This window comes from Nanorana parkeri, unplaced genomic scaffold (genome assembly GCF_000935625.1).
Source record: "Nanorana parkeri isolate BGI_ZX_2015 unplaced genomic scaffold, ASM93562v1 scaffold48, whole genome shotgun sequence".
Taxonomy (NCBI): Eukaryota; Metazoa; Chordata; class Amphibia; order Anura; family Dicroglossidae; genus Nanorana; species Nanorana parkeri.
This window is the reverse complement of record NW_017306316.1, coordinates 925807-932610: the sequence shown is the minus strand read 5'-3', so window position 1 is coordinate 932610 and position 6804 is coordinate 925807.

Genomic DNA, 6804 nt, shown 5'->3' with positions numbered 1-6804 from the left:
AAAATAAATTAATCTCAAAACAGCTTACATTTTATTGTTTTCACAGCAATATTATGTGTATCCTGCTTTTCATTTCCCTCATGATGATAACCAAAATAAAGAAAATTGAAGGCTGCCATTCCTGACCTCATTGGTTAGCTAGTTTTCTGGCTGTCATGTCTATCCAATGGCTTCAGTACTTTCTAAGCCACTGACCTGGAACAAGTCTGCAGATCTCCAGAGCTCACTTCAACCTTTTAATCTGCAGACAAGTTCCAGGTCAATGACTCAGAAAGTAAAAAAAAGCCAGAGACAGCCAGGGCATTTGTATTTTTAGAATGAGGTCAGCAATAACAGCTCCCCAGGTTTGTCTCAGCATGGGTTTCCCTTAGTACATAGGGGTCCATAATTCTTCAAGTACAGATATTCATTTTACTTTTTCCTGTTCAGAAACACCTAGGGCAGCCATTCCATGGCCATACCGCTGCTTTCAAGGCTCATTCATACTATATGCAGTGGCCTGTGCCTTTTTGCACAAACAAAATGCAAGGGCATGTTGAAAACAGACATGCTGCATTTTTCTGCAGTGCAACGGAGGGTACCATATGTTACGCCATCACTGCTCTGGGTCCACTGTGTACCCATATTAGCTATCCCGTCAGAGCGATAGATTCCAATCTGTAACCACCCATTAACAGATCTATAACTCATATTTAGCATCTGCAAACACATGTTTTCTTGTCAATGCTACGGTCTACGCATCGAATACTGTGATGTTATGTACTGTCGATTGTCTTCTGTGATAAAACCAATAAAAATGTATATGTTAAAAACAAAAGTTAAAAGTTACTCCATGTAAACGTGTTTTTAAATCAAATTAAACGTGTGGCAAAGTCAAACATTCAAAAATACATTTATTACAGAATATTGAGTGCCATATGGTGCCAGTACAAACCTTCATTTTGTACGGTTATACCAAAAGTGCTGCCAAAGCACCTATGCAAATTTACATTTGCCACATACATACATATTCCTTTGGCAGCTGTAGCTAAACTTTGAATAATTTTTAGCTGGAGTAGTAGTTGTTGGATCAGTTCTGGAGCTGTGGGTGTTGGATACGTTTTGGAGCTGGGTTGTTGGATCAGTTCTGGAGCTGGGGGTGTTGGATACGTTTTGGAGCTGGGTTGTTGGATCAGTTCTGGAGCTGGGGGTATTGCATCAGTTCTGGAGCTGGGGATGTTGGAGCAGTTCAGGCGCTGGGGGTGTTGGAGCAGTTCTGGAGCTGGGGATGTTGGAGCAGTTCTGGAGCTGGGGATGTTGGAGCAGTTCTGGAGCTGGGGATGTTGGAGCAGTTCTGGAGCTGGGGATGTTGGAGCAGCTCTGAAGTTGGAGCTGAGGTTTCTGAAGCTGCCTGAAGTTCGAGAAGAGGGTTTTCCTTCGGCTGCGCAGCAAGGCTGAAGCCAAACTATTGGAGCCACTTTGGAACAGGCAATAATGGAGCTCTGCCAACCCTTCTGTCAGCCAACTGTCACTGCCGGCCTCACATGACACAACTCTTCAGACTAGCAGCTCACAGACTAGACTGTGGGCTCTGACAGAGCTGGAAGACAGTCGCTGAGTGTAATATCCGGAAACTGTGAAGTGAGGTAAATAATTTTTACAAGAAACAGCAGCTGCCGGGAATGGGAAACACACATTATGGATTCACTTCAATCAATAAGATATATTTTTCATGTATGGTAGAGGAATCCGTTAGAGGAAAGAGGATTGCAGAATTGAATGGGGCTTCTTATTCTGAAATAAAAAATATTTTATATGAATCTTTGTAAAAAACTTAAAGTATATCTAAAGCAATAACCCTATTTTTATTTTGATAAAGTATAGACGTGTTAGAACCTCTGGCACGATTTTGTTATTGTCAGTATCCCTGCTGGGCAGATTCGCCATCTCTTTTTGTCTTGGTGACCATCTTCCAATGACACATTGGTTCTAGTGACAAATGTCTAAGAACAGATTTCCTCTCACTGGAATCATTTTCCCTCACTTCCTGTTGTGTCTCTGGCACATGAAGTGTACGGAAAACTACCAAACGAGACACAGACAGAACCAAAAGAAAACTGACATGGGTTTTAACCATTTTTTACAAATATACTTTATAGTTTGTAAATATCAGTGCTGCTATATGGATTTAAAAAAATAAATAAATGTAAATGATTGAACTGCAGAGAATACCTAAAGCCATGCTGGTATTTACCATTGTTGGGTTGTAGCTGAACAATATGAAGATTTGTTCTCTGTGTACCTTTTCGCGACACTTTTAATGATGAAACAATGATGATGTAAGGACTTGTAACAACTCATTCCACTGTACTTTTTCCAGTGGAAAGGTGGCTTGGAGACCTGTGGCCGTACAGCGATGACACGGATTCCAGCACCGTGGAATCAATATTTGGCACCATAGAAGTTGATGACATCATCGTCTCCATCAACACATTTACCTTTGCTGAGGAGCACCATGTAGGAGAGTCATCTTCCTCCATCTGGACAGAGCTCACATCAGGAGATGGGAACATTGTTGTCAGCAGCGAGTCATCTCTAAACAGCTTTGACAACAGAGAAGACAGGAGCACGTACAGTGTAGAAGATCCCAGCACAGACTTCATCTTTGTGTTGTCATCAGAGGACATATACACAGATGAAGACAGCCTTGATGGTATTGTAAAGATCCTTATCTATCTATCTATCTATCTATCTATCTATCTATCTATCTATCTATCTATCTATCTATATATCTATCCCTGGATATATGTTTTCTATCTAAGTATATATCTGTGCATAATAATTGTGGATGTTCCATAGATTCTACTAGCATTGATGAACCTTAAAGGAGAACTATGGGGTTAGGGCTTTTCCCCATAATTCTCTTTAGGTTAACGGGAGGACACAAACTAGCGTCCTCCCGTCACCCTAAGCTCAGTATACCGCAAGCTACAGCTCGCGGTATACTGAGCCAGCTGTACCCGCCCCCTCCCCCGTCCGTTCCGCCAGTCAGCGCTGGAGAATCGGAGCTGGGAGGGGGGAATCCAGTCCCTCTCCTGTCATGGCTCTCTGCCGTGACAGGATCGAGAAGTGAGTGAACGTCGGTATGTGTTCGCTCACTTCCCGATCTACTGAGCCGACCTGTGACAGTCTCATTGTCACAGGTCGGCTAGAACTATGAGGTGAGTGAAAAGCACTCACCTCATAATTCTCCTTTAAGCTGAAACACCAGAGTTCAACTATTTAGTAATGTAGATCAGGAGAGCAAAAATTAAGGAAAACGTGTAGAAACCATTAGCAAGCAGCAAATGTCTACTATGTTGAGATCAGTCAAGATTGCTATGGATTACTGCCATATTGATCTATTGCAGGCTGATTGCAACCAGCAATAGCTTGTTAAAGAATGGATCTGCTGCTGAACAGCTGCATGGGGGTCTGGATTAGGTCTCCACTGACCAGATCCAGACCCCCTCATGATAAAGGAAAACATAAATATATTACCTTTCCAGCTTGCTCTCCAGGTTAAACCTAATTCAATCTCATCTTAATAGTATGCTTACATACATGCAGTACAGCTTATGCAAACCACTTTTTTCACCTTGCCTGCGTATTAATGTAATGTTGAAAAGGGAAGAAAGCTCTCATGAAGTAAAATGCTTACATTCACTTTTTCTTTTATTGATTATATAGATATCATCACGGGTTCTTCACTCAGCGACTCATCGGAAGCTGAGGAACATGACCAGGTGTGTTTACTTATACACTGAGTGGCCAGTTTATTATGACCACCTGATGTTTGTAAGCAAATTAGCTATAATTAGCTATAATTTCGCGCTGCAGTTGCTAGAGGGCCAGACCATTATAAATAGGGAAGCAGGTTGTTTACCACGACAGTAGAAGTGATTTTTTTCTGGAGATATGGGTAAACAACGCAATTTAACAGCCTTTGAACGTGCCGTGATTGTTGGCGCGAGCCATGGAGCGAGTATCAGCAAAACAGCAGAATTAGTTCAATGTTCAAAAGGGGCTCATTATTAAAGTATTTACAGACTGGACTGTCAGCCGAAAATCTGGGTCTGAACCTGCGAATTGTGGCCGTCAGCGACTAGTCAATGTTAGGGCAGAACGGAGAGTGGCAAGACTGGTGCAAGACAACAAAAGGGCAACAGTGCAGTGTCAGATTCCTCGCATTACCTTTCAACATCTGGTGGAGTCACGAGGCGGCCCAACGAAGTCATCTCGTGGAGTTATCTCGTGGCCCAACGAAGTAATGATGGGGTGGTCATAATAATCTGGCCACTCAGTGTATGTTCAACTAAATTATTCCGCAGTGCACCATAGCTCACCTGAAGTCACCGCAACGCAACTCAGCTGTGGTGGATTCACTTTAATTAAAAAAAGTGTGATGAGTTGAAACAGTCAATGGAGGATAGAAATCACCAGCACTCAGCAAATTAAGTTCAAAAAATAACGTCCATTTATTTGGACCAAACGTCACACATATCGCATAATCCAACGTGTCGGGACCACGCAGGATCCCTCCATCAGGGCAGAGATCGGTATAAATGGATGTTATTTTTTGAACTTCATTTGCTGAGTGCTGGTGATTTCTATCCTCCATTGACTTCTGTGCACGGCGCCATCCGTGATCATCACTTCGAGCGCCACGATTGTTACTTGGTCTGGGAGCGCTGTAGGGAGTGCAGGGGGACTTACTGTTTTCCGGAATGAGCTGGAACAGCACAACCCACCGCTACACCCAGGTGGACTGACCCTATAAATGTTGAGATGTACTGCAATGGCTATGTTATAATTCCTTATTGTAGTTTTGTATTATACAATATTGAAAGTAATTATATAAAATACATTAGTCATTATTACACATTTTATCATCTAAAGCGTGATTTTTCTGTTTTACTATCAGCAAACTGAAGATGTTCCCCTCCCTCCTGATCAAGATGTCAATCAGCAGCAGGATCCCCAGAATTCATCCGCCGCGGACATAGATGGCTCTGAGGACGCAGAGCTCCATACACAGCACCACTGCGGGAAGGTATGCCGGCTTTGTTCTGAGAACACAATCTGCACTTTTCCCAAAGTCCTTGGATCTCAAGGTCTACCTGAGAGACTTGAACTGAGGGAAAGAGGAAGGCTACAACTGCCACTGCCAACCCCCTAGTTGCCCAGCTGTCATTTTGGTCCTTTGGCTTTCATTTTCTGAGTCACAGACAAAAAATAAGTATGCCAACCAGTCTTCAATGTCTGCATGCTTGGTGCTAATTTTATAGGCCTTATTCATGAAAGCACTTATTATTATTTTGGAATTATTTTGCCAAATTTAAGAGACACTTTAATAATGTTTACTGACTACAATTTTGTAACCACTCTACCTATTTTTAAAACCTTTTGCCTTCTTTTTTACATTTGCTTTAATGTGCAAGTGAAGCCAATTAGAACTCCTGTCAGGAGATTTTCACTCTCTTCCTGTCCCGTTAACAACATTTTACTGGTTTGTATTAATATGTAAAAACTTTAAAAAAGAATATAAAAAAAAACAAAAAAAACAAAAACGGTTTTACTAGATAGCAAGTGAGGGAGAATCTGCAAGAGGAACACAGACAGAAATAAAAAGCTGATATGGGTTCTAGTCCTCCCCTACTCTACTGAAGTAAAGCAGTTTTGTTTCTGTTTGTGTTGGTGGTGCCACGTTATTCTCACCTCCTGTCTAGCAATATGTTGTCAGCAGGACAGGAAGTGGGAGAATATGTAAAGAGAGACCCAAAAATCAGCAAGTCTAACACTGGTTCTGACCCCTTCCCACTCTATTAAAAATGTTAAAAAAAAAGTGTTTGGCTCGACACACAGAAATATTTTCATTGACACAAAAATGTAGACAGATATTTGGAATGAAGGATGTATGTATGTGGTGTATAAGATTTATTTATCTAGTTTGCTAATAACATTTCAATTTAATCTGTCTGCAGAGGAAGCTGAATTACGCAGATTCCTTCAAGCAGGAGTGCTCCATCTGTCTCTCCAATATGGAGGACGGCGAGGAAGTCGGGTAATGTATTGCTTGTGCTCTCCATCTACTCATAAGAAATAAGGTTTATATTTTTCTAGTGTTTTAGTTTTAATGTATTATAACATATAACTGCTGTCAGCCCGGATTCTGATCTTTTGAGTTTCTTTCTTCCTGCAGACATCTCCCATGCAGCCACACCTTTCATCGGACCTGCATTCATGAGTGGCTGCGTTCCAGCATGACCTGTCCACTTTGTAGGGGTGACCTAAGACTCCCTCACACCACGGAGTCCTTATCATCAGACGTGGACAGATAGATATGTTGGTGCGAGTGAATTTTGAGTGACTATTTGTATTTGGATAAAATATCTTGGGTAATTGTTTTTATACACAAATGTTATATTAATATTCATGTTTGTCCAACACCACTGTCTGCTGTCTCTTTAGTTTTGCCATGAGATAGGTGGACACAGATATGGTGGAAGACCCAGCTGGACATCATCAAGAAATCCAGTGAGACAGAAGACAATGAGCGGTAACTATAACAAAAAAAATATATATAGATACATTTATATAGTATTTAATTAATAATGTATACAGTATACATAGATAACATAGAATGATAACCACCTCCCCCTAAAAAGATAGATAATGTTAGATTCCTCCTAAAATATAGATAACATTAGATAGAAATATAAGATAGATTTATAAGGTATAGTGGATAGATAAATAGATAAGGCATATACATAAATAAAAGAAAAT